Raw genomic sequence first — 27,196 nt, forward strand, 5'->3', positions numbered from 1 at the left:
CGCATGCCTAATATGTGGTGAGAACACGGTTGTGGGCATGAGCCCTAAGTGTGGTAAAGAATAAGCCAAAGTCAGGAGTGGAAAACATGGGAAGGGAGAGTGAAGCAAGCGTCATGTGTGACACAGGTTCAGGATGGCGCGGTAGTGATACAGTGTACACGTACACACACACGAACTTTACCAAACACACTGGTAATCAACCACTTAATGACCGGATCAAATTTTGGAAATCTGACGTGTCACTTTCACACAGAATAACTCTGTATAGGTTTTGCATATCCACGTGATTCTGACATTGTTTTTTCGTCACATATTGTACTTCATTTAGGTGGTAAAAATAGTCAGATAGAAATTGTGTGTATTTATTAAAAGCACCAAAACTGGGAAAATTTTGAAAAAAATTGTCATTATGCATTTCTCCTTTGGCTTGCTGATAGTCGATGTCATCGTTTGTAATTGTTTGTTTCAGATGCATGTATAAAAGCCTGTGAATATGTGTTGTGACCCAAAAATCGCAGCCTGGTCTTTTTCCATGCCCCAATGTGCTGTGGAAGAACACAGCTTTATGTTAGGAATTAAATCTGCATTTGAATGGTGGTTTTGTGGATTAGCCTATATTTAGGCCTCTGCGGCTTCAAACAGACATATTTCCTAGCTTAAAAAGTGTGCTTTCACTCGTTTTGTATTTTGGGGGGCAGGAACTTTTCATACACGCGCCCATGAAGGGGGATTATTTTTAGTAAATCAGACATTTGCAGCGAGGTTCTGCATTGTAGTGTTATGGGTGGGAAAACAAGTGCGTTCAATATGTGTAACATTTAGCTAGTAGAGATGAGCGAACGTACTCGTCCGAGCTTGATGCTCGTTCGAGTATTAGCGTGTTCGAGATGCTCGTTACTCGAGACGAGTACCACGCGATGTTCGAGTTACTTTCACTTTCATCTCTGAGACGTTAGCGCGCTTTTCTGGCCAATAGAAAGACAGGGAAGGCATTACAACTTCCCCCTGCGACGTTCAAGCCCTATACCACCCCCTGCAGTGAGTGGCAGTATTTTAGGCTTCAAGAACCCCAACGGTCCTTCTTAGGGCCACATCTAACCGTGTGCAGTAGTGTGAAGGCTGCTTTTTGCAGTGTTGCACATTGTTTTTTTTTTTGTATATCAGCCGTGCAGAGCATTGCGCCCTGCAGTAATTATACATACTCCAGGGCCAGTAGTGGTGGTGAGGCAGGGACAGAAGACATATATTGTGAGGCAGGGACAGAAGACATATATTTATTGAATATAGGCAGTGGGCCTTTGCAAAAACATTTGGGGAAAAAAATCTATTTGGGCTGCCTGTGACTGTCCTCAGTGTTCTGGGTCTGTGCTGGGTGTAGTTGTCCTCCTAATTCATACGCAGCCAGCTAAGTGTTACAGCAGGCTTGCGCAAAATTATTTCCTGGCGTTCCGTAAGCGAAGTCAGCCTCCAACCACAGGCCAATAAGCGGCACATTTAATTACAGCGTTCTGCTTCTGCACTACTGGTAATACACCATTGCTGAGGGGTAGGGGTAGGCCTAGAGGACGTGGACGCGGGCGAGGACGCGGAGGCCCAAGTCAGGGTGTGGGCACAGGCCGAGCCAGTGCGGTGGCCAGGGGTAGAGGCAGGGCCAGACCGAATAATCCACCAACTGTTTCCCAAAGCGCCCCCTTGCGCCATGCCACCCTGCAGAGGTCAAGGTGCTCTACGGTGTGAAAGTTTTTCCCAGAGACGCCTGACGACCGACGAACAGTGGTGTGCAACCTTTGTTGCGCCAAGATCAGCTGGGGAGCCACCACCACCAGCATGCGCAGGCATATGATGGCCAAGCACCCCACAAGGTGGGACGAAGGCAGTTCACTGCCTCCGGTTTGCACCACTGCCTCTCCCCCTGTGCCCCAACCTGCCACTGAGATCCAACCCCCCTCTGAGGACACAGGCACTACCGTCTCCTGGCCTGCACCCACACCCTCACCTCCGCTGTCCTCGGCCCCATCCAGCAATGTCTCTCAGCGCAGCGTCCAAACGTCGCTAGCGTCACTGTTTGAGCGCAAGCGCAAGTACGCCGCCACGCACCCGCACGCTCAAGCGTTAAACATACACATTGCCAAACTGATCAGCCTGGAGATGCTGCTGTATAGGCTTGTGGAAACGGAGGCTTTCAAAAGCATGATGGCGGCGGCGGCCCCGCGCTGCTTGGTTCCCAGTTGCCACTACGCGCCCTCACCAACGCGGTTACTGCCAAGGTCCACTTAACAACAGACACGTGGACAAGCACAGGCGGACAGGGCCACTATATCTCCCTGACGGCACATTGGGTGAATTTAGTGGAGGCTGGGACAGAGTCAGAGCCTGGGACCGCTCACGTCCTACCCACCCCCAGAATTGCCGGCCCCAGCTGGGTGGTGGTATCTGCGGCGGTGTATGCTTCCTCCACTAAACCACCCTCCTCCTCCTCCTCCTCCTCAACCTCTGTCTCACAATCAAGATGTGTCAGCAGCAGCACGTCGCCAGCAGTCGGTGTCGCGCGGCACGGCAGCACAGCGGTGGGCAAGCGTCAGCAGGCCGTGCTGAAACTACTCAGCTTAGGAGAGAAGAGGCACACGGACCACGGACTGCTGCAGGGTCTGACAGAGCAGACCGACCGCTGGCTTGCGCCGCTGAGCCTCCAATCGGGCATGGTCGTGTGTGACAACGGCCGTAACCTGGTGGAGGCTCTGCAGCTCGGCAGCCTCACGCACGTGCCATGCCTGGCCCACGTCTTTAATTTGGTGGTTCAGCGCTTTCTGAAAAGCTACCCACACTTGTCATACCTGCTCGGAAAGGTGCGCCGGATCAGCACACATTTCCGCAACTCCAAGACGGACGCTGCCACCCTGCGGACCCTGCAGCATCAGTTTAATCTGCCAGTGCACCGATTGCTGTGCGACGTGCCCACACGGTGGAACTCTACGCTCCACATGTTGGCCAGGCTCTATGAGCAGCGTAGAGCTATTGTGGAATACCAACTCCAACATGGGCGGCGTAGTGCGAGTCAGCCTCCTCAATTCTTTACAGAAGAGTGGGCCTGGTTGGCAGACATCTGCCAGGTCCTTGGAAACTTTGAGGAGTCTACCCAGATGGTGAGCGGGGATGCTGCAATCATTAGCGTCACCATTCCTCTGCTATGCCTCTTGAGAAGTTCCCTGCAAAGCATAAAGGCAGACGCTTTGCACTCGGAAACGGAGGCGTGGGAAGACAGTATGTCGCTGGATAGTCAGAGCACCCTCCTGTCTATATCTCAGCGCGTTGAGGAGGAGGAGGAGGGGGAGGAGCATGAGGAGGAGCGGGAAGAAACAGCTTGGCCCACTGCGGAGGGTACACATGCTGCTTGCCAGTCATCCTTTCAGCGTGTATGGCCAGAGGAGGAGGAGGAGGAGGAGGATCCTGAAAGTGATCTTCCTAGTGCGGACAGCCATGTGTTGCGTACAGGTACCCTGGCACACATGGCTGACTTCATGTTAGGATGCCTTTCTCGTGACCCTTGCGTTACACGCATTCTGGCCACTACGGATTACTGGGTGTACACACTGCTCGACCCACGGTATAAGGAGAACCTTTCCACTCTCATTCCCGAAGAGGAAAGGGGTTCCAGAATGTATCCTTTAGACCAATAGAGTGGAGCATAGTGAGAAAATGCAGCAGACAGGTCAAGGAGGATTAGTAGAGAGTAATCACCTCTCGACTTTGCAGTCATCAGGTCATTTGTTACTTTTGTAAGGGCAGTTTCAGTCGAGTGTAGAGAGCGGAAGCCAGACTGGAGGGGGTCGAGGAGTGAGTTGTCAGAGAGAAAGCGAGTAAGGCGGGAGTAGACCAGGCGTTCCAGTAATTTGGAGATAAAGGGGAGGTTTGAGACGGGTCGGTAGTTAGCAGCATTAGTCGGGTCCAGGGTTGGTTTTTTAAGCAGAGGGGATATAATGGAGTGTTTGAATGAGGAGGGAAAAGTGCCAGAGGTTAGGGAGAGGTTGCAGATTGTGGTAAGGTGAGTAATGAGAGCTGGGGAAAGGGAGCGGAGGAGGTGAGAGGGGAGAGGGTCGCTGGCGCAGGTGGTAGGGCGGGCAGCGGAAAGGAGCCTGGAGACTTCTTCCTCTGTCGTTGGTTCTAGCGTAAATAGTGAGTAGGTGCCGGGTGCAGTGCTGATGAAGCTGGGATCAGGGCTAACCATGCAGCTTTCAGAGATTTCTTTTCGAATGTGGTCGATTTTTTCTTTGAAATAGGCAGCTAGTTCTCCAGCAGTCAGGTCTGTCGCAGGGGCCTGTTCCTTGGGGCTGAGGAGGGAGTGAAAGGTCTCAAAGAGTTGTTTGGGGTTGTGGGATAGTGAGGAGACAAGGGAGGTGAAATAAACTTGTTTGGCATGGTGAAGGGCTAGGTTATACATTTTAAGCATGAATTTGAAGTGGAGGAAGTCTGCTGGCAGCTTTGACTTTCTCCACAGCCGCTCGGCGCACCTAGAGCACCGCCGGATGAAGCGCGTTTGGGACGTGAGCCAGGGTTGCCGTGGTCTGCGTTTGACAGCTCACGTCACGGGCGGTGCCACTTCATCCAGGGCACGGCTGAGGGTGGTGTGGTAGTATTTGGCTGCCAGGTTAGGGCAGGGGAGGCGAGAGATGGGCAATAGGGAGGACTGAATAGTTTCGGCAAACTGTTTAATGCGGACAGACTGGAGGTTCCTAGAGGTGCGATAGATAGGAGAGTCAGAAGAGATGCTAGGGTGCCTGAGGGAGAAAGAGAGAAGGTTGTGATCTGAGAGGGGAAGTGGGGAGTTAGTAAAGTGAGAAGCAGAGCAGAGACGGAGGAAAACTAAATCGAGAGTGTTACCATCTCTATGAGTGGGGGAGTCAGAGATTAGTGATAAGCCAAGGGAGGAGGTAAGTGTTAAAAGCCGGGAGGCAGATGAGGAGCTAGAGTCCTTAGTAGGAATGTTGAAATCACCAAAGATGAGGGTTGGGATTTCACAGGATAGGAAGTGGGGGAGCCAGGCAGCAAAGTGGTCTAGGAATAGGCGGGTAGGACCTGGGGGCGGTAAATAACTGCGACACGCAGAGGCAGTGGGCGGAAGAGTCGCAGGGTGTGGACTTCGAAGGAGTGAAAGGTAAGCGAGGGAGCTGAGGGAATGACCTGGAAGGTACAGTTTGGGGAGAGGATGATGCCTACTCCTCCACCGCGTCTGTCATCCGATCTGGGGGTGTGGGAGAACTGCAGGCCATCATAGGACAATGCAGCGGGGGGAGGTAGAATCGGACTGCTGTATCCAAGTTTCCGTGAGGGCGAGCAAGTTCAAGCGTTTACTGGAGAAAAGGTCATGGATAGTTGGGAGTTTGTTACATGCAGATTGGGAGTTCCATAGGGCGCATTTGAATGGGGCAGGGGGGGCATTTTGGTAGAGAACAGTATGGGGTGGGCCTGGGTTGGGGGAGATGTCCCCTGCAGCTAGGAGTAGCAGAGTAGCATGGGTGAGCACATGGCTAGGGGATTTGTGTGGGTGGCTGAGGTGTTTCTTTGCAGTATTAGGGGGTTGAAGGCGTCTTAGGAAGTTGAACAGTGCATGGGAGCCATACATAGGTGAGGAGAGGAGGGAGGGGCTGATGTGGATGGAGTGTGTTGGGGCTGGGCGTTGGAAGAAAGTGTGAAGGCATGAAAAGAGTATAGTGAAGGAGATTAGTGCAAAGAGGAGAGTATTTTCCACCAGGCTTTGGACAGTTGTGCATGTTACCTGTCTCCTGTGCTGTATAACTGCATCATTCAACAGCATCAAACACTTGTTGCTGGACACTTAGTGCTGGACACATCAGGTGAGGCAGCCTCTGGTGAGGCATGGAGGGTAGAACTGACTTTAAAGTTCTGGCTATAGGACTTCAGCTGGGAGTGGTTTGTTACATTTCACTAGTCAACCAGCTGACCCACCTTTAGATGGCTAATGAACAAGATGGGGGGGGGGGGGCGCTTTATTGCCCTCTTACAAAAACAAACTGTGTCCAGCAACACTAAGATGAGACAGGGAGAAAACTATTTGGGGGAGGTGATGAGGAAAATACATATAGTACAAATAGAGTCAATTCAATTTATATGAGGCAATGGGATATACCATTGTGCACAGATTATGACAAATTTAAAGATATCACAGCAGGGTCACTGGAAGGAAGGCGGAGCAATCAAATGCAGATGGAGGGGAGCAATGGATGAGTGAAACATACCATTGCGCACAGATGAACAAAGCCTGGATTTCCCCAGACTTCTCTTCTTCACCAGCGGACAGCAGCGATACCTAAGCAATACGTAGGCTGCACCCGCGGATGGAAGCATCGTTCTCTATCACCATCAAAAACGGGGACCTTTTTGCTTCATCAATTTGTGTATAATATTCCTCCTCCTCCTCCTGCTCCTCCTCCTGAAACCTCACATAATCACGCCGAACGGGCAATTTTTCTTAGGCCCACAAGGCTCAGTCATATAATTTTTCTAAACAAGTTTTATACGTTTCAATGCTCATTAAAGCGTTGAAACTTTCACCTGAACCAATTTTTATTTTAACTGGGCTGCCTCCAGGCCTAGTTACCAATTAAGCCACATTAACCAAAGCGATTAATGGGTTTCACCTGCCCTCTTGGTTGGGCATGGGCAATTTTTCTGAGGTACATTAGTACTGTTGGTACACCAATTTTTTTGGGCCCTCGCCTACAGTGTAATCCAATTAATTTTTAGCCCAGCTGCATTACAGCTGACGTTACATCAGCTGTGTTGGGCACTGCAATGGGATATCTTTATGTACCGCCGGTGGGTTCCAGGGAGCCACCCATGCCGTGGGTCCACACGGAGTTGTAACTGCATGTGTCCACTTCTAAAGAACCCCAGTCTGACTGGGGCATGCAGTGTGGGCCAAAGCCCACTTGCATTAAACATGACATTACCTCAGCTGTGATGGGCACTGCAATGGGATGCATTAATGTACAGCCGGTGGGTTCCAGGGAGCCACCCATGCTGTGGGTGCACACGGAATTCCCATTGCGGAGTTGTACCTGCCTGTGACTATTTATAAAGAACCGCAGTCTGACTGGGGCATGCAGACACCTTGACAGAATGAATAGTGTGTGGCACATAGGTTCCCCATTGCTATGCCCACGTGTGCAGCTCCTGATGGCAGTGGCACAGGATTATATTTCTCATTGCTTCTGTACAGCATTGTGGGCTATCGCCCCGCCCCTTTTAAAGAGGGTCGCTGCCTAGCCGTGCCAATCCTCTGCAGTGTGTGCCTGCGGTTCCTCCTCATGGCAGACGCACTTATAAATAGGCATGAGTGTGGCGTGGCATGAGTGCAGCTGAAGGCTGCGCAGGCACACTTTGGTGTGCGCTGTGGACACTGGGTCGTGCAGGGGGGGGGGGGGTTGGGCAGCATGTAACCCAGGAGAAGTGGCAGCGGAGTGTCATGCAGGCAGTGATTGTGCTTTGTTGGAGGTAGTGTGGTGCTTAGCTAAGGTATGCATTGCTAATGAGGGCTTTTCAGAAGTAAAAGTTGTTGGGGGGGGGGCACTCTTGCCGCTATTGTGGCTTAATAGTGGGACCTGGGAACTTGAGATGCAGCCCAACATGTAGCCCCTCGCCTGCCCTATCCGTTGCTGTGTCGTTCCCATCACTTTCTTGAATTGCCCCGATTTTCACAAATGGAAACCTTAGCGAGCATCGGCGATATACAAAAATGCTCGGGTCGCCCATTGACTTCAATGGGGTTCGTTACTCGAAACGAACCCTCGAGCATCGCGAAAATTTCATCCCGAGTAACGAGCACCCGAGCATTTTGGTGCTCGCTCATCTCTATTAGCTAGGCTACGCTGATTGGCAAGTGTGGAATTACCTATTTGCAGTCATTAGGCTAAATTGCCTTATCTGACTGTTTCCCAGCTGGGACACAGGTGGAGCCAGGGCCATCCGCTTGACCTGGCCTATTTCAGGGGCCATAGCATGCATGGCGAGCAAGCAGAGCCAGGCAAACAAGGGAGGAGGTCCCAATGGGACGCCTTGTTAACCAGCAGGTCCTACAGCATCTACAGGCCCAAAGACAGGTGGCCTGGGGAGATAACTTTGCCAGTCTGTGCCCTTGCCTGCAGAGTACCGCTTCCGACTGCAATCATGACACTAATAGAGACACTTCCCCCAGTGATACCAGGCTGCTATGTGAAGGCATACATCAGTTTAGGCTAAATTGCTGCCTTCATTCTGCCTTGCTACCCCTAATACCATGTATGTTCTCCTACCTACCCAACCAACTCATCCCAAACACTTCCAAGGAGGCTACTATAGTCAAGGGCAAAAAGGCCCCCACAGCATGACCCCCCCACCACTGTTATTTTGCTGGCCAAGACATGAATTTCCCACCAGATCATGAGGACACCATTCCCAAGGGCGTGGACATGAAGACACTGATCCTGGGGCATTGGAGAGCCAGGAGCCTACCTCCATGTCGCTTTGATTTTGTTTGCTTTGTTATGTTATTTTCTTTTTGTTAAATGTTTATTTCTTTCAAAAGCTGATGTTTTTTTTCTTCATATGTTTTTTGCTCTTTTTTATCCCCCCCAAAGAGTAAAAGTATTTTGTTGAAGGTTTAACAAAAAAAAGAGCCAGTGGAGTCCGGCAAAGTTGCGCAGGAACGTGGGTCCCAACTAAATTACTATTGCGGGCCTAAGTGACTGTATCTATGACAACGATATACTGTCCATTTGCATGATTTGCCTTTGGGCCTTAAACACAGATGTTTTAGCTTACACAAACTTACTTATACACAATGATAGACGAACGATCTTACAAAAGGCTTGGCAATTATAAAATTATACTGTCTTGAGCAAATGTGTGAAAATTAGTGCAGACACATGGCTTAGGCAATAACGAAGCAGGCAATGACAGCCAAAATGTCCTGAACTTGCTATTTTAATAAAGATTTGACTATTTTGAATAATAATCTACAAAAAAGGTACAAACATTTTTTGGTCTTTTAATATTTCTGAAAAATTTGCATTCAAAGTAATTATTTAAAAAATAACTAAAGCATTATAGTTGTTCCTAAAAGGACAGTTCGCTAACACATCAAGGATCAGCTTGGCTGTGCTAAACATATATCTAAGTGACACTTGGGGCTTATTTCGGCGCACGTATATCGGCCGGGTTTTCACGCCTGGCCGATATACGCTGTCCCTCTCTGCAGGGGGAGGAGGCAGGCTGGGCTGGGAGCAGTGCACTGAGCTCCTGCCCCCTCTTCACCCATCGACACTGTTTGCAATAGGAGGGGCGGGATGGGGTGGGGCCAAGTTCTGAACTACCCCCTCCCATTGCAAATAGTGGCAAGGGGCAGAGAGAGGGCGGAGAGGGGGCGAGAGCTCAATGCACTGCTCCTGGCCTGCCTCTCCCCCTGCAAAGAGAGACAGCATATATCGGCTGGGCGTGAATACACAGGCGATATACGCATGTCGGAATAAGCCCTTGTGCTACCTTATTGACAAAAATGATGCAGGGAAATGAAAAATAGCTAAATACCAAAAAATTACAGTCTTCCATTGAGACATTCATGCTGTCAAGGCACAGATCCCACTAGCGACATAAAATAGTGTGCATATTGATCGCGGACGCGCAAGTCAGAGGCATTTGTCCAAGTGTGGACAAATCTAGAGGTCCAAATGACACATTATGTGTTGGATCAACCGCAGTGTCATATGGCCCGTCATGAATGTGGCAGTAATTATAGAGGCCCACACAAACCTGAATTATATCCGGGACCCTTTCCTGATCAACCTGAAGCTGGGAAACTCTTCACTCGATGACTAGTATGCCAAAAGCACACTCCACAAAAAGCTGTGCCCTTGTGAGCCTGGAATTAAACACTCACCTCCTGATGTTAAGGCTGTGGCAGGTAAAGGGATGCAACAGGGGATGAATGGGCCTGAATCCCTCATCTGCTGCTATGACAAGGGGGACAGGAGGGCCGTTTGATCCTGGAAGGGTGCGAGGAGGCGGGAGCAACAGCTGGTGTGGCTCTAGCCGCTGCCCATCCCAGGAAGACACGCACACCAGCAGTGCTGCCATAGGGACCAATATCAGCAATTACAAACTGGTAATTACTGTCAGCCGAGGCCAGAAGGACCCCCGAAAAATACTGTTTGTGATTAAAGTATTGGGACCCCAAGTGCAGTGGCTACCCATTCCTATGTGCTTCCCATCCAGTACCCCAATGGGAAACCTGTACCAAACTCCAGAAGCCTTGAGCAATCTCTAACCATTGTTCTGCGTTCGGATGTGGCATTATTTCTTGGTGAAGACGATGCCAGATCACTTCACAGGTCCGAGATGATTTAAATGGGGCTTCGCAGACTAGTGATCAAATGCAGTGTGTTTCAACCGCTGTCTGCTCTATTTTCGTGTGTTTAAGCATTTTTTAGCGCACCTCATCACCCATTACAATGATGTACAATGCATTTGAAAACAGCGGTAAAACACCACGGAACACTGCTTTTTATCGACAGTATGTAAGAGCGGCGCTAAAGTTATAGCCACGGAGGGTAGAATTAGCTGCAGAGTGTTCGCAGGGGATGCTATTTTTTAGACCCTCAAGGGAAATTTAAGTTCTGATCGTTTGCTCACTAGGATAGTACACTGCATTACTTATGTAGTGCATTCTACTAAACCTATGACAGCAGCCCATCAGACTCTGCCAGAGGTGGGGTCTAATAGGTTGAGGTATGTGCAGACATGGAGGCCTTTTCAGGCTTCTGGCTGCCATGGTAACCTGCTGGTACCCTGCAATACCCTGCTAAGTGCCAAGGGGCAACAGAAGGAGCCCCTTCCCCCTGTCATCTGCTTACATGCTGCAGTTGCTATTGATTGTGGCATGTAAGAGATTAAACTGACAAGATCTGAGGTTTCTCCATTTCTGACAGTTAAAGCATTGACGATCCACGGTTAAATAAATAGCCGCAGACGGTATTTTTAGTGATTTGGGGATTTCACGCACTGGAAAAAAATGCAGTATGCTCCTTTTTGACAGCGAATCACGCGCGGATGGGCTTCCATTGATGTCTATGGGTGCCAGAGATCCGCAGTGCATCCGCAAATACATTGATATTTGATGCGGGTTTAAAGGTTAAATTCAATTAGGAAGGTAGGGAAAAGGCTGGGAGCTGTGACACGCAGTGCATCCGTGTACATCGGCGCATGAAAAATCACAATCCGCGATCTACTGCAAGCCAAAAAAACCCACAATTTAAAGATCATCCGCAGAGCATCTGATTCAGAAATCCACATTAAATATCCGCGCGGGCTGTGTATTCCTCATGGACATGAGGCCTTAAGGCCGAACAAAGGCGAAGTGCAGACTAATGGAAAAAAAAAACACCCCGGTCATGAAAGGTTACAGAAGTAAAAGGTCTTGATTCTGACGTTCCCTTATTCTGACGTTCGCTGCTTATAATTATATTTTTACTACTGTAGATATTTGCTGTGCAAACGGAAAAAGGGGAAGATTCAAGTAGATGTGCAAATATCCTGGAACGTCTGCGTCTGCTGGGTGATCTAAGGTAACCTAAAAAAATCACGTTACATACAGCCCTAAATCATTTATTTACCTCCCTGCACATAAGGGGGTCTGTGAGTCAGAACAGATGGCCACTTACCTCCAGTATAATAAATGGCACCACTCATGATAATAATAATAATAATAAACTTTATTTGTATAGCGCCAACATATTCCGCAGCGCTTACATAGACAGGGGGAATACAGAAAGACAAAACATACAAACATTACAGAACCACGGTTACATAGTAATCAGTTGATGGAAACAATAGGGGTGCGGGTCCTGCTCCAACGAGCTTACATACTACAAGTAATGGGGGGATGAAGGGGAGGTTTGAGATGGGTCGGTAGTTGGCAGCATCAGTCGCGTCCAGAGTCGGCTTCTTTAGCAGTGGGAATATGATGGCATGTTTGAAAGAAGAGGGAAAGATGCCAGAGGTCAGAGAGAGGTTGAATATAGTGGTGAGATGGGAGATGACCACTGGGGAGCGGGATCGGAGGAGGTGTGAGGGGATGGGGTCGCTAACGCAGGTGGTGGGGCGAGCAGAGAAGAGCAATTTGGGGACTTCTTCCTCTGTCGCTGGTCTGAGTACAGACAGTGAGCAGGAGCTAGATGCAGTGCTGACAAGACTAGGGTCAGGACTAGTCTGAAATTGGGGAGTTATTTCCTGATGGATGTCATCAATTTTCTTTTTGAAATAAGCAGCCAACTCTACAGCACTGAGATCCGTCACAGGGGGCTGCGGTTTAGGGCTGAGAAGGGAGTGAAAAGTATCAAAGGGCCGTTTAGGGTTGTGCGATAGTGAGGACACTAGAGAGATGAAGTAGACTTGTTTGGCGTGGTTTAGGGCAAGGTTGTAGGTTCTGAGCATGAATTTGTAGTGGAGGAAGTCTGCGGACGTTTGAAACTTCCTCCACAACCGTTCAGCACTTCTAGAGCACCGGCGGATTGAGCGCGTTTGAGGCGTGAGCCAGGGTTGTCGCGTTCTACATCGGATAGCTCGGGTCCTGGGGGCACTGCTTCATCCAGGGCATGTTTGAGAGTGGTGTTGTAGTGAGCGGCAGCCAGGTTTGGGCAGGAGAGGAGAGAGATAGGGGACAGAGAAGACTGTAGGGATTCAGCAAAGTCCTGGGTGTGAATGGCATTAAGATTCCTGTAGGTACGGTAGGTAGGTGGGTCTGGAGAGATGTTAGGGAGCGTGACAGAGAAAAAGAGGAGGTTATGATCCGAGAGCAGGAGAGGGAAGTTAGTGAAGTTGGAAGCAGAGCAGAGCCGGAGGAAGACCAGATCAAGAGTGTTGCCATCCCTGTGAGTGGGAGAGGCTGTGAGTCGAGAGAGACCAAGGGAGGAGGTTAGCGATAGAAGCTGAGAGGCAGATAGAGAGTTGGGGTCATTAGTGGGGATGTTAAAATCACCTAAGATGAGGGTTGGAATTTCGCAGGATAGAAAGTGGGGGAGCCAGGCAGCAAAGTGGTCCAAAGACAGGTGAGGAGCACCTGGGGGGCGGCAGATAACTGCTACTCACATGGACAGCGGACGGAAAAGCCGTAGAATATGTACCTCAAAGGATGGAAAAGTGAATGGAGTGAGGGTACAGGGGGGGATGACCTGGAAGGTACATTTCGAGGAGAGAAGAGCACCTACTCCTCCGCCACGCCTGTCATCTGGTCTCGGGTTATGGGACAACTGCAGGCCATTGTAAGACAGTGCAGCAGGGGAGGCCGTGTCAGACTGCTATATCCACGTTTCTGTGAGAGCGAGCAGATTTAAAGATTTAGCAGTAAAAAAAGTCGTGGATGGTGGGGAGTTTATTACATGCTGATTGGCAGTTCCAGAGCGCACATTTAACCCTTAGTGACGAAGCCTGTTTGCGCCTTAGTGACAAAGCCAAATTTTGAAAATCTGACGTGTCACTTAACATAACATAACTCCGTAAAGGCTTTACATATCCATGTGATTCTGACATTGTTTTTTTGCCACGTATTGTACTTCATATAGGTGGAAAAAATAGACTGATAGAATTTATGAATATTTATTAAAAGTGCCAATATTGGGAAAATTTTGAAAAATTTGTCATTTTTTCACATGTAATTACGCAAATATGTGCAAACATACTGTACAAATTTTTGCTAAGGTATATATTTCCATCAGTTTACTTTGTTCTGGACGCACATTTTAAAAACTTTCTTGTTTTTTTAACCATTTAAGAGACGTACAAATGTAACATTTTTCAGCATTTTGAGGAACACTTTGTTTCCCTGCACCAAGCCAAGATTGCAAAGGCTCATAGGTGTCAGAATGATAGATACCCCATACAAATGACCCCAATTTAAAAACTACATCCCTTAATGTATTCATTGAGGGGAGTCAGGAGTATTTTGACCTCACAGTTTTTTTCAGGAGTTAATGCAATTTAGAAGAGAAAAAATAAAAATTTACATTTTTGAAAATATGTCATTTTAAAGACATATTTTTTTTCTATAGTGCACATGAGAATAAGGAGTGAAACCCCCAAATAGATACCCCTGTTTGTCCTATTTTCAGAAATATACCCATTGTGGCCCTAATCGTATGATTGGATGCACGAAGGGGCCCAAAATGAAAGGAGTAGTCGGTGGCTTTCCGAACAGAAATTTTGCTTGAAGGTGATTTAGGCCGTAGACATCCCCCACAAATAACCCCATTTTGAAAACTAGACCCCTTAACGAATTCATCTAGGGGTCTACTGCGAATTTTCACCATGTAATTTTTGAATAAATCTAAGCAAAGCAGTAGGAAAAAAATTACGATTTTCATTTTTTTGGCAATTCTGTCAATTTAAACACTTTTTTTTGTACAACACATATATGAATGAAGACTTTCACCCAAAAATGGATACCCCTGTTTGTGCCGTATTTAGAAACATACCCATAGTGGCCCTAATCTACTTACAGGGCACATGGCAAGGCCTATAATGGTAGGAACACCCATTAGATTTCAGGGTACAACTGAATTAATTCCAGGCCCCATTGCCCACTTATAGAGCCATTGAGCAGCCAAAACAATAAAGAACCCCCACAAATGACCCCACTTTGAAAAGTAGACCCCTTAACGAATTCATCTAGGGGTGTACTGCGTATTTTGACCACACAGTATTTGAATTAATCTAAGCAAAGCAGAAGGAAAAAATTGCAATTTTCGTTTTTTTGGCAATTCTGTCAATTTAAAACCAGTCTTTTTTGTACAGTGTGCATAGAAATAAAGACGTTCACCCTAAAATGGATACCCCTGTTTGTCCCGTGTTCAGAAACTTACCCATTGTGGCCCTAATCTACTTACAGGACATATGGCTAGGCCTATAATGCAGGGAACACCCATTGGATTGCAGGGCACAACTGAATAAATTCCAGGCCCCATTTACTCCCTAAACATCCCCTCCCCCCCCCCACACACACACACACTCACACTTACTCCGCGCCCTTTTTGGCATTCCCCCAAATCTTAGATAAAAGTAATAATGTGAACTGTGTTTTTTTTTGTTTTTTTTTCGAAGACATGGGTAATTAAGGGGGCCTGGTTGGGATGGGTACATCAGGCAATAAAACCGGGTATCCCCCCCCCTCTCATGCTTTTTGCGGGGTACTTCTGACCTCAGTGCCAAGGATGGGGTGTAAGGCTGGGTTCACACTGGGCGGATTTGCCGCAGAAATTCCGTCCAGAATTTTGCTGCGGCAAATCTGCCTGCGGCCGCTAATGCTGTCCTTCAAATTGTTGGTGCATTGTCAGATTGGCTTCCGGAATTTCACTCAGTCCGATCCAGCTTTGATTCGGGATACTGCTGCCAATTTGATTGGTTTAAGTTTTGTCAGACCTCTGATGACTGAATTCTCGGCGTCAAACATTCCCATATGCGTCACTAGTATTAAATCTACCCCTCTGTCTGCAGGGGTTGTACAATGGAGGACTCCCATGTTACAGTTCACTGTGGGTGTTCTCCATTCTGAGAATCTGTTGTTCTTGGTAATGGGAAGGATGTCTGTTGATGTAGTGCTTGGTATGCCCTGGTTGGCACTGCACAATCCCCGATTTGATTGGTCCACTTGGGAATTGACGCATTGGGGGGTGTCTTGTCATAGTCACTTAGCTACTATTTCTGTGTGTTCAGCAGATACCCTACTTATTCCTGAGTATTTGGCCGATTTTCATGATGTATTTTCCAAAAATCTGTCTGAGACTTTGCCTGCCCATAGGGAGTGGGACTGTGGTATTGGCTCTAGCCGCTGCCCATCCCAGGAAGACACGCACACCAGCAGTGATGCCATAGGGACCAATATCAGCAATTACAAACTGGTAATTACTGTCAGCCGAGGCCAACAGGACCCCCGAAAAATACTGTTTGTGATTAAAGTATTGGGACCCCAAGTGCAGTGGCTACCCATTCCTATGTGCTTCCCATCCAGTACCCCAATGGGAAACCTGTACCAAACTCCAGAAGCCTTGAGCAATCTCTAACCATTGTTCTGCGTTCGGATGTGGCATTATTTCTTGGTGAAGACGATGCCAGATCACTTCACAGGTCCGAGATGATTTAAATGGGGCTTCGCAGACTAGTGATCAAATGCAGTGTGTTTCGACCGCTGTCTGCTCTATTTTCGTGTGTTTAAGCATTTTTTAGCGCACCTCATCACCCATTACAATGATGTACAATGCATTTGAAAACAGCGGTAAAACACCACGGAACACTGCTTTTTATCGACGGTATGTGAGAGCGGCACTAAAGTTATAGCCACGGAGGGTAGAATTAGCTGCAGAGTGTCTGCAGGGGATGCTATTTTTTAGACCCTCAAGGGAAATTTAAGTTCTGATCGTTTGCTCACTAGGATAGTACACTGCATTACTTATGTAGTGCATTCTACTAAACCTATGACAGCAGCCCATCAGACTCTGCTGGAGGTGGGGTCTGATAGGCGGAGTTATGTGGCAGACATGCAGGCCTTTTCAGGCATCTGGCTGCCATGGTAACCTGCTGGTACCCTGCAATACCCTGCTAAGTGCCAAGGGGAAACAGAAGGAGCCCCTTCCCCCTGTCATCTGCTTACCTGCTGCAGTTGCTATTGATTGTGGCATGTAAGAGATTAAACTGACAAGATCTGAGGTTTCTCCATTTCTGACAGTTAAAGCATTGATGATCCGCGGTTAATTAAATAGCCGCAGACGGTATTTTTAGTGATTTGGGGATTTCACGCACTGGAAAAAAATGCAGTATGCTCCTTTTTGACAGCGGATCACGCGCGGATGGGCTTCCATTGATGTCTATGGGTGCCGGAGATCTGCAGTTCATCCGCAAATACATTGATATTTGATGCGGGTTTAAAGGTTAAATTCAATTAGGAAGATGGGGAAAAGGCTGGGAGGTGTGATCCGCAGTGCATCTGCGTACATCGGCGCATGAAAAATCACAATCCGCGGTCTACCGCAAGCCAAAAAAACCCACAATTTAAAGATCATCCGCAGAGCATCTGATTCAGAAATCCACATTAAATATCCGCGCGGGCTGTGTATTCCTCATGGACATGAGGCCTTAAGGCCGAACAAAGGCGAAGTGCAGACTAATGGAAAAAAAAAACACCCCGGTCATGAAAGGTTACAGAAGTAAAAGGTCTTGATTCTGACGTTCCCTTATGGATGCAGCGTCCTCGCTGCTTATAATTATATTTTTACTACTGTAGATAATTGCTGTGCAAACGGAAAAAGGGGAAGATTCAAGTAGATGTGCAAATATCCTGGAACGTCTGCGTCTGCTGGGTGATCGAAGGTAACCTAAAAAAATCACGTTACATACAGCCCTAAATCATTTATTTACCTCCCTGCACATAAGGGGGTCTGTCAGTCAGAACAGATGGCCACTTACCTCCAGTATAATAAATGGCACCACTCATGATAATAATAATAATAATAAACTTGATTTGTATAGCGCCAACATATTCCGCAGCGCCTACATAGACAGGGGGAATACAGAAAGACAAAAGTACAAACATTACAGAACCACGGTTACATAGTAATCAGTAGATGGAAACAATAGGGGTGCGGGTCCTGCTCCAACGAGCTTACATACTACAAGTAATGGGGGGATACAGAAGGTAATGAGGCTGGCAGTGTGCGCGGTATGTGGAGAGGTGAGGGATTCTATACACATAGACAATGGTCAGATATTTGGCCGTGTGACGGCAGAAATGGTATGACTGCAGCAGCGGTTTATGATGGCTAGCAGGGATTGCAGTCAGTAGGTCAGGGAGCATGTTATCAGGCGGAGTACAGAGGGGTTTGTTTAGGGAATGCGGTATGCCTCCCTGAAGAGGTACATTTTTAGAGCACGCCTGAAGTTTTTCGAGTCCTGGATTGCCCGGATAGCCTTTGGTAGTGCGTTCCAGAGGACCGGTGCTGCTCTGGAGAAGTCTTGGAGGCGGGAATGAGAAGTTTAAATTAAAGGGGCGTGCAGTCTGGTTTCGTTAGCAGAGCGGAGAGCCCGGGCTGAGTGATGGATTGAGATTAGGGAGGCAATATAGGGGGAGGTGCTGCGCTATGGAGGGCTTTGTGGATGAAGGTAGCAAGTTTAAATTGAATTCTGTATTTAACGGGCAGCCAGTGCAGTGACCGGCGCAGGGCAGAGGCGCCCGAGTAGCGGCAGGACAGGAAGATGAGCCTGGCTGCCGCATTCAGGATGGATTGGTGGGGGTAGAGTCTGGTGCAGGGGAGGCCAATTAGCAACGAGTTTCAATAATCAAGCAGACAGTGGATGAGGGCAACAATAAGCGTTTTTAGCATGTCTACAGTGAGAAAAGAGCGGACTCTTGCGATGTTCTTGAGGTGCAGCTGACCTGTTTGGGCGAGAGATTGGATGTAGAGGGTAAATGATAGATCAGAGTCGAATATGACCCCAAGGCAGCGGGCATGCTGTCCGGGAGTTATGGTGGCACCACACACTGAGATGGAGATGTCAAGATGAGGTTGGTTAGTGGAGGGTGGAAATACCAGTAAGTCAGTTTTAGAGAGGTTTAGTTTTAGGTAGAGAGAGGACATAATGTTAGAGACAACGGACAGACAGTCGGTGATGTTTTGGAGGAAAGCTGCAGAGATATCACGGGAAGAGGTGTATAGATGGGTGTCATCAGCATACAAGTTGTATTGGAGGCAAAATCTCCTAATGGTTTGTCCAATTGGGGCTATGTAGATAGAGAAAAGGAGGGGGCCAAGGACCGAGCCCTGGGGGACCCCAAGAGCAAGGGAAAGAGGAGGGGAGGTAGAGCCAGCAAAGGAGATGCTAAAAGAGCGGTCAGATAGGTAGGAGGAGAACCAGGAGAGAGCAGTTTCCTTCAGGCCGATTGAGCGAAGCATACTGAGGAGGAGTTTGTTGTCAACAGTGTCAAATGCTGCAGAGAGGTTGAGGAGGATTAGTAGGGAGTAATCACCCCTTGATTTGGTGGTCAGTAGGTCATTGGATTCCCTTGTAAGGGCAGTTTCTGTTGAGTGTTGAGGCTGGAAGCCAGACTGTAGGGGGTCTAGGAGAGAGTGCTCTGACAGATAGCTTACAAGGCGGGAGTAAACCAGGCGTTCTAGTAGTTTGAAGATGAAGGGGAGGTTTGAGATGGGTCGGTAGTTGGCAGCATCAGTCGCGTCCAGAGTCGGCTTCTTTAGCAGTGGGAATATGATGGCATGTTTGAAAGAAGAGGGAAAGATGCCAGAGGTCAGAGAGAGGTTGAATATAGTGGTGAGATGGGAGATGACCACTGGGGAGCGGGATCGGAGGAGGTGTGAGGGGACGGGGTCGCTAACGCAGGTGATGGGGCGAGCAGAGAAGAGAAATTTAGGGACTTCTTCCTCTGTCGCTGGTCTGAGTACAGACAGTGAGCAGGAGCTAGATGCAGTGCTGACAAGACTAGGGTCAGGACTAGTCTGAAATTGGGGAGTTATTTCCTGATGGATGTCATCAATTTTCTTTTTGAAATAAGCAGCCAACTCTACAGCACTGAGATCCGTCACAGGGGGCTGCAGTTTAGGGCTGAGAAGGGAGTGAAAAGTATCAAAGGGCCGTTTAGGGTTGTGTGATAGTGAGGACACTAGAGAGGTGAAGTAGACCTGCTTGGCGTGGTTTAGGGCGAGGTTGTAGGTTCTGAGCATGAATTTGTAGTGGAGGAAGTCTGCGGACGTTTGAGACTTCCTCCACAACCGTTCAGCACTTCTAGAGCACCGGCGGATGAAGTGCGTTTGAGGCGTGAGCCAGGGTTGTCGCGTTCTACATCGGATAGCTCGGGTCCTGGGGGGCGCCGCTTCATCCAGGGCATGTTTGAGAGCGGTGTTGTAGTGAGCGGCAGCCAGGTTTGGGCAGGAGAGGAGAGAGATAGGGGACAGAGAGGACTGTAGGGATTCAGCAAAGTCCTGGGTGTGAATGGCCTTAAGATTCCTGTAGGCACGGTAGGTAGGTGGGTCTGGAGAGATGTTAGGGAGCGTGACAGAGAAAAAGAGGAGGTTATGATCCGAGAGCAGGAGAGGGAAGTTAGTGAAGTTGGAAGCAGAGCAGAGCCGGAGGAAGACCAGATCAAGAGTGTTGGCATCCCTGTGAGTGGGAGAGGCTGTGAGTTGAGAGAGACCAAGGGAGGAGGTTAGCGATAGAAGCTGAGAGGCAGATAGAGAGTTGGGGTCATTAGTGGGGATGTTAAAATCACCTAAGATGAGGGTTGGAATTTCGCAGGATAGAAAGTGGGGGAACCAGGCAGCAGAGTGGTCCAAGGACAGGTGAGGAGCACCTGGGGGGGTGGCGGATAACTGCTACTCGCATGGACAGCGGACGGAAAAGCCGTAGAATATGTACCTCAAAGGATGGAAAAGTGAATGGAGTGAGGGTACAGGGGGGGATGACCTGGAAGGTACTTTTCGGGGAGAGAGGAGCACCTACTCCTCCGCCACGCCTGTCATCTGGTCTCGGGGTATGGGACAACTGCAGGCCATTGTAAGACAGTGCCGCAGGGGAGGCAGTGTCTGACTACTGTATCCACGTTTCTGTGAGAGCGAGCAGATTTAAAGATTTAGCAGTAAAAAAAGTCGTGGATGGTGGGGAGTTTATTACATGCTGATTGGCAGTTTCAGAGCGCACATTTAACTCTTAGTGACGAAGCCTGTGTGCGCCTTAGTGACGGAGCCAAATTTTGAAAATTTGACGTGTCACTTAAAATAACATAACTCCGTAAAGGCTTTACATATCCATGTGATTCTGACATTGTTTTTTTGCCACATATTGTACTTCATACAGGTGGAAAAAATAGACTGATAGAATTTATGAATATTTATTAAAAGTGCCAATATTGGGAAAATTTTGAAAAATTTGTCATTTTTTCACATGTAATTATGCAAATATGTGCAAACATACTGTACAAATTTTTGCTAAGGTATATATTTCCATCAGTTTACTTTATTCTGGACGCACATTTGAAAAACTTTCTTCTTTTTTTAACCATTCCTTAATGTATTCACTGAGGGCAGTCAGGAGTATTTTGACCTCACAGTTTTTTTTCAGGAGTTAATGCAATTTAGAAGAGAAAAAATAAAAATTTACATTTTTGAAAATATGTCATTTTAAAGACATATTTTTTTCTATAGTGCACATGAGAATAAGGAGTGAAACCCCCAAATAGATACCCCTGTTTGTCCTATTTTCAGAAATATACCCATTGTGGCCCTAATCGTATGTTTGGATGCACGAAGGGGCCCAAAATGAAAGGAGTAGTCGGTGGCTTTCCGAACAGAAATTTTGCTTGAAGGTGATTTAGGCCGTAGACATCCCCCACAAATAACCCCATTTTGAAAACTAGACCGCTTTAACAAATTCATCTAGGGGTCTACTGCGAATTTTCACCATGTAATTTTTGAATAAATCTAAGCAAAGCAGTAGGAAAAAAATTACGATTTTCATTTTTTTGGCAATTCTGTCAATTTAAACACTTTTTTTGTACAACACATATATGAATGAAGACTTTTACCCAAAAATGGATACCCCTGTTTGTGCCGTATTTAGAAACATACCCACAGTGGCCCTAATCTACTTACAGGGCACATGGCAAGGCCTATAATGGTGATCCCTGACAGTCCCATTCCTAAAGGAGCCATTCTCAATTTGTCTGTGCATGAGCACGAAGCCCTTAAGTCATATATTTTAGAGTCTCTGGCCAAACGACATATCAGGCCATCCAGTTTTCCTGCCGGCACAGGTCTCTTCTTTGTAGAGAGGAAGGATGGGACTTTGAGGCCTTGTGTGGATTATCGGACTTTGAATAAAATTACAGTGAAGAACCAGTGCTACTTGCCCCTGATTCCTGATTTATTGAAATCAGGTGGTAGGGGCCCATTAGTTTTCCAAAACAGACTTGAGGGGCTTACAATTTAATTTGCATCTGAAAGGGAGATGTGTGGAAGACCACGTTCAACACCTCGTTGGGACATTTTGAATGTTTAGTCATGCCCTTCGGACTTTGTAATGCCCCCTCTGAGTTCCAGGGATATATGAACGCGGTCTTTCAAGACTTCCTATGGGTATTTTTGGTCTTATATCTCAATGACATTCTGGTGTAGTCCCCAGACTGGGACTCACATGTGCGGCACCTGAGGCTGGTTCTGACCCGTTTGCATGAGTACCAACTTTTTGTCAAGTTGGAGAAATGCATTTTTGGTACTAAACAAGTGTCTTTTTTTGCTTATACGATTTCACCCACGGAGATTCAAATGGAGTCTGATAAAGTGGCAGCAATATCCCAATGGGTAAGACCAGATAACCTAAGAGCTCTCCAGCAGTTTTTAGGTTGTGCAAATTTCTACCGTAGATTCATTAAGAATTATTCTGTTATTGCTCAACCCCTGACCGATCTTACCAAGAAGGGTGCCCACTTGGTAAGATGGTCGCTTGAGGCCCTACAGGCTTTTAGTCATCTCAAAAGGGCGTTTACTGCTGACCCGCTGCTAGTACAGCCTGACGCGCAGTGACCGTTCTTCATTGAGGTCGATGCGTCTAAGGTGGGGGTGGGGGCTGTATTGTCTCAGGAAGTCAGCGGGAGACCTGGGTATAGTCCATGTGCGTTCTTCTCGCGGAAGTTCAGTTCAGTGGAGCGTAACTACGACGTGGGTAATCGTGAGTTATTGGTGATTAAGTGGTCTCTAGAAGAGTGGCGTCACCATCTGGAGGGGGCAATGCATCCCATTACCGTGTATACTGATCATAAAAACTTGGTATATCTCGCCAATGCTAAGAGACTCACGGCTCGTCAGGCCAGGTGGGCGCTGTTTTTTGCCAGGTTTAACCTCATCGTTACATATATTCCAGGGGAGAAGAACGTGAAGGCAGATGCCCTCTCGCGGGGTTTCAGTTCGCCGGAAAGTGAGACAGTGGCTCCCGAGAATATCTTGGCACCTGGGGTGGTGGTGGCAGCTGTAGAATCTGACCTCATTCCTCATCTACAAAATTGTCAGCAGGACGCTCCCTCGGGGGTGCCAGAGGGCAGATGGTTTGTGCCAGAGACCTTGCGTCTCAGAGTCATTGAAGAGTCTCACTTATCTGTTCTCGCAGGCCATCCGGGGGCTCAGGGGACTCAGGATCTTTGTACTAGACACTACTGGTGGCCAGGCATGTCTCGGGAGATCCGCGACTTTAAGGGATGCTCTGTCTGTGCACGTGGTAAAAGTCGGCGTCCGGAGGGGCCTCTGAGATTTTTACCGGTGCCTTTTTGACCGTAGTCTCATTTATCGGTGGATTTTATCACCGATCTACATAAGTCTCAGAAGTTCACCACATCCTAGCTGTTGTAGACCGTTTCTCGAGGATGACCTTCTGCGATAGAATTTTCGAAGATTTTTGTAAAGGAAATCATTTGTCTACATGGGGTTCCCGAGAACATTGTATCCAATCGTGGGGTTAAGTTTGTTGCGCAACTTTGGCGAGCCTGCAGTAGAAACCAGGGAATGTTGCTGTCCTTCTCATCAGCATTCCACCCGCAAACTTATGGTCAGACTGAGCAGAAAAAACAGGATTTAGTGCAATATTTACGGTTGTTTCCTAGCGAAAAGGCTCATCAGTGGGCAGAATTCCTGTCATTGGCAGAGTTTGCACTAAACAACTGTACTTGTTCTTCCACTGGGGTGTCTCCATTCTTTTGCGTATATGGTCAGAATCCTGGCTTCCTTACAGCTATTTCTACTCCGTTGGTCTTTCCTGCAACTGATGTCACCACAGATGAGCTGCAGGAGGTATGGAAAGCAGTACAGAAGAACCTGGAAGCAACGGGGGCTCGTATGCAGTTGCATAGTGGCAAAAGTCTGCCAGTATCTGACATGGCAGTCAGCCTTGGAGGGCGCAATTCCCTCCAACGGGAGAAATGTTCATGGGCCTGGAAAAAGACTTGTACCCCCGGGTCCTCAAAATCTCATATGAAGCGATGCAACCCTGTGGGTATAACAGTGTGGGCCACCCTGTTGGCTCAGTGAATTATAATCCAGGGGAGAGACGGCTCCTCTCCACCATAGGACAGCAACCGTAGCACCAGTCTTGCCTGTAGAATGTTCGTGGGCAGGACTGCATGCAGAATCGTGGACACACTCTCCTCATTTAAAGGTTCTCTGGGGCCTAGCCGGTTGGCGGGGTCCCATGTGGATCTTCTGCTTCTTTTTGATTGTGGCCCCTTGTTCCATCGAAGGTGGCGCCACGGGGGCATTTGCTGGGTCTGGTTTCTGAAGGTTCTCCGGATCACCCCAATAGAACTGCGGCCTTGATGGTGGGTGGATGGCCACACCAGCAATTAAACGACTAGGAGAGACTGCTGGAGGATACATCTCTACTCCATGAGGTCCGCCAAAGGTATGTCATGGAGTCTGCAGCAGCAGATAACTCTTCCCCCTGGGGGTTGTCCTGAATTATAGGTAAAGTCCTTTTGATAGGGGTAGTCCTCTCCCCCACTTCACGCACAGCCAGTGTGCAGTTCTTTTCATGTCAAAAACTTGATGGGAGTCTTTTGGTGGAAGAGAGTGAGCCAGAGAGGAGCTCTGATAATTGAGCACCATTTTGAAAAGTCCCTCTCAGATCATGCAAAGCAAACACTTGTAAATTATTTACACATTCCTTCTTTCTTTGTGGCGCAGAAGATTTGAACCTGTTCCCAGTGATACCAAAAAGTAGGGTCCTGCAGCATCCCATAGGGTGACCCTGAAGTGCAGGGCATACATTGAAGAGCAGGGAGAGTAAGATGCTGGTTTGTCATGACGGCACTTACCACATTCCCTCCCAGAGAAACGCACATAGCCTTGGCAAGGGCAGCGCTGGGCCTCTTCTGATCACCCCAGCCATAGTGATGCCCAATAGATTGGAGAGCAGGTGCAAGGGTTGTCACGGGTGATTCCATCATTCCGGTACCCACCGGTATGAACATGTACTTGTAGAGAAATATCTTGAGATAAAAATCACAATTCTCTGTGGGTAATTTAACACACCAGTGCAAAAAAGACAATGATGGAGGTCAGGGAGGAAAACACAGGATGACACTGGCCCTACAGTTGAGTTATCTGTATGACTCCACTCCTGGACACACACTCCAGAGGAGAACTCGAACACTCCACTGACACTCACTTTTTGATGGTTTCTGAACTCTGCACAGTGGATTCCTTTCTCTTCCTTTCTTTCTCTCACGCTCTCTCTTAGGGTGAGGGGTCCTGGGCATGAACCTCCAGGGTACCGCTCCTCTGCTACTATTCTTCAACACATGAGGGTTAAAAGGTACCCCTATGTGGCTGGCATTCACTCTCCGACTGACTGGAATGGAACTCTCTGACTTGCACCTTGCAGTCACATATATCTTGTATACTTACATGACAACACAAATTGCTACACTTTCCAGACATATCCCAGACATTCACAGACATTAACCTCTCACATGCTGAAGCTGTGCAATACACATAACTGGTATCAGGACAATCTGCACAGTCCATCCACAGTGAAGACATGACATGTGAGACAGACAGTTATGGGGGGGGCCAGATATATGTATTTCAGGCCACTACACTAACACAAGAAAAGAAATATGATTTCATAGATCCAGACATTTGTTGGGAATCTCTCTCAGGCAAAAGTAATGGTTCCAACAAATTCTTATCCTTGGACCTAATTATTACCAACAGGGAGGGAATGGTTGAGGAAGTAAGGGTGGCTGGGACCATAGGAGGCAGTGATCATAGCGCTACCCAGCTAACTAGGTGAGCCAAAACTGACATGAATCTTAACTCACCAGGCTGCATGGGACCCATCTTCCTGCCGAACTCCCTTCCAGTCCATGATGTTTCTGCTTTGCGCCACCATCTCTTCTCCGGACTGCTTCCTCCCACCTGTGTGAACAGCCACCGCTGCATGCTCTGGTGCTGAGATCCTCCTGTTCTGTGCTGAACCGGCCGAACGCCATCCCCCACTAACTTCTCCATGCCACCTGCCTCCACAAACCAGTGGAGCAGGTCTCTCTCCTCTTTCTGCTGGGTTGTGTCTGCAGTGGGACTACTCCTTACTCAGTCCTGCAACAGGTGAGCAGCCCCCCTCTCTCAGCTCTCATGGATCCCAGACCAGTACTAGTCCCCACCTCCCTCTCAGCATGGGACCCAGTAGTGGATGCCGCCCCATGTCACTCAATGCGTTTCCCCCAGCCCTGCTCTCTCTGCTTGGCGCTGATGCAGGGGAGAGCCTGCCTCAAGGGACCTGGGATGCGCCCCCTCCCAGGCGTCGGCGAATTGGCACGTGCTCGGGGCTAACACCCGTGGGTGCATGCACTCTCCGCAGCCTTCACTCCCTCTTCAGCCACTTGGGGGTGTGGCTTAATGCACGTGATTTTACTTCTGTTATTTCAGCTTTTTAAATACCATTCTGTTAGTTGCTGCCCACTGTTCAAGTTTGTCCAGATCTTTTTGAATCCTTTCTCTTTTCTCCACTGTCAGCCATCCATCCGAGCTTTGTGTCATCAACAAACTTGATCAATTTGCCCTCTATTCCCTCCTGTAGATAATTTATAAAAATGTTGAACAACACTGGGCCCAGGACAGAGCCTTGTGGTACCCCACTTGAGACATTCTTCCACTTGGATGTGCAGCCATTTATGACCACTCTTTGGGTAAGATCACTCAGACAGTTGTGGATCCACCTAACAGTTGCCTTGTCAATCTCAGATTTGGTTAATTTTTTTCAATGAGGATGGTATGAAATACTTTGACAAGATATACTATATCTACTGCATTTTCCTCAACAACCCGATCAGTGATTTTTAAATGTGTGTGTGTGTGTATATATATATATATATATATATATATATATATATATATATATATATATATTTCCTTTTTTTAATGAAATTATGTCTTTTTTTTCATTTTAAATAGATTATATTTTTATTTGACTATTTTTATTAACTATAAATCTAAAGAATATGAAAATATAGATCTAAAATTCATTGATAAATTATTTTATAAGTTTAACCATTTAACGACCGCCGATATGCCTTTTGATGGGCTTTATCAGTGGTCTATGTATGAAAAGA

The sequence above is a fragment of the Eleutherodactylus coqui genome, chromosome 1 (genome assembly GCF_035609145.1).
Source record: "Eleutherodactylus coqui strain aEleCoq1 chromosome 1, aEleCoq1.hap1, whole genome shotgun sequence".
NCBI classification, from domain to species: Eukaryota; Metazoa; Chordata; class Amphibia; order Anura; family Eleutherodactylidae; genus Eleutherodactylus; species Eleutherodactylus coqui.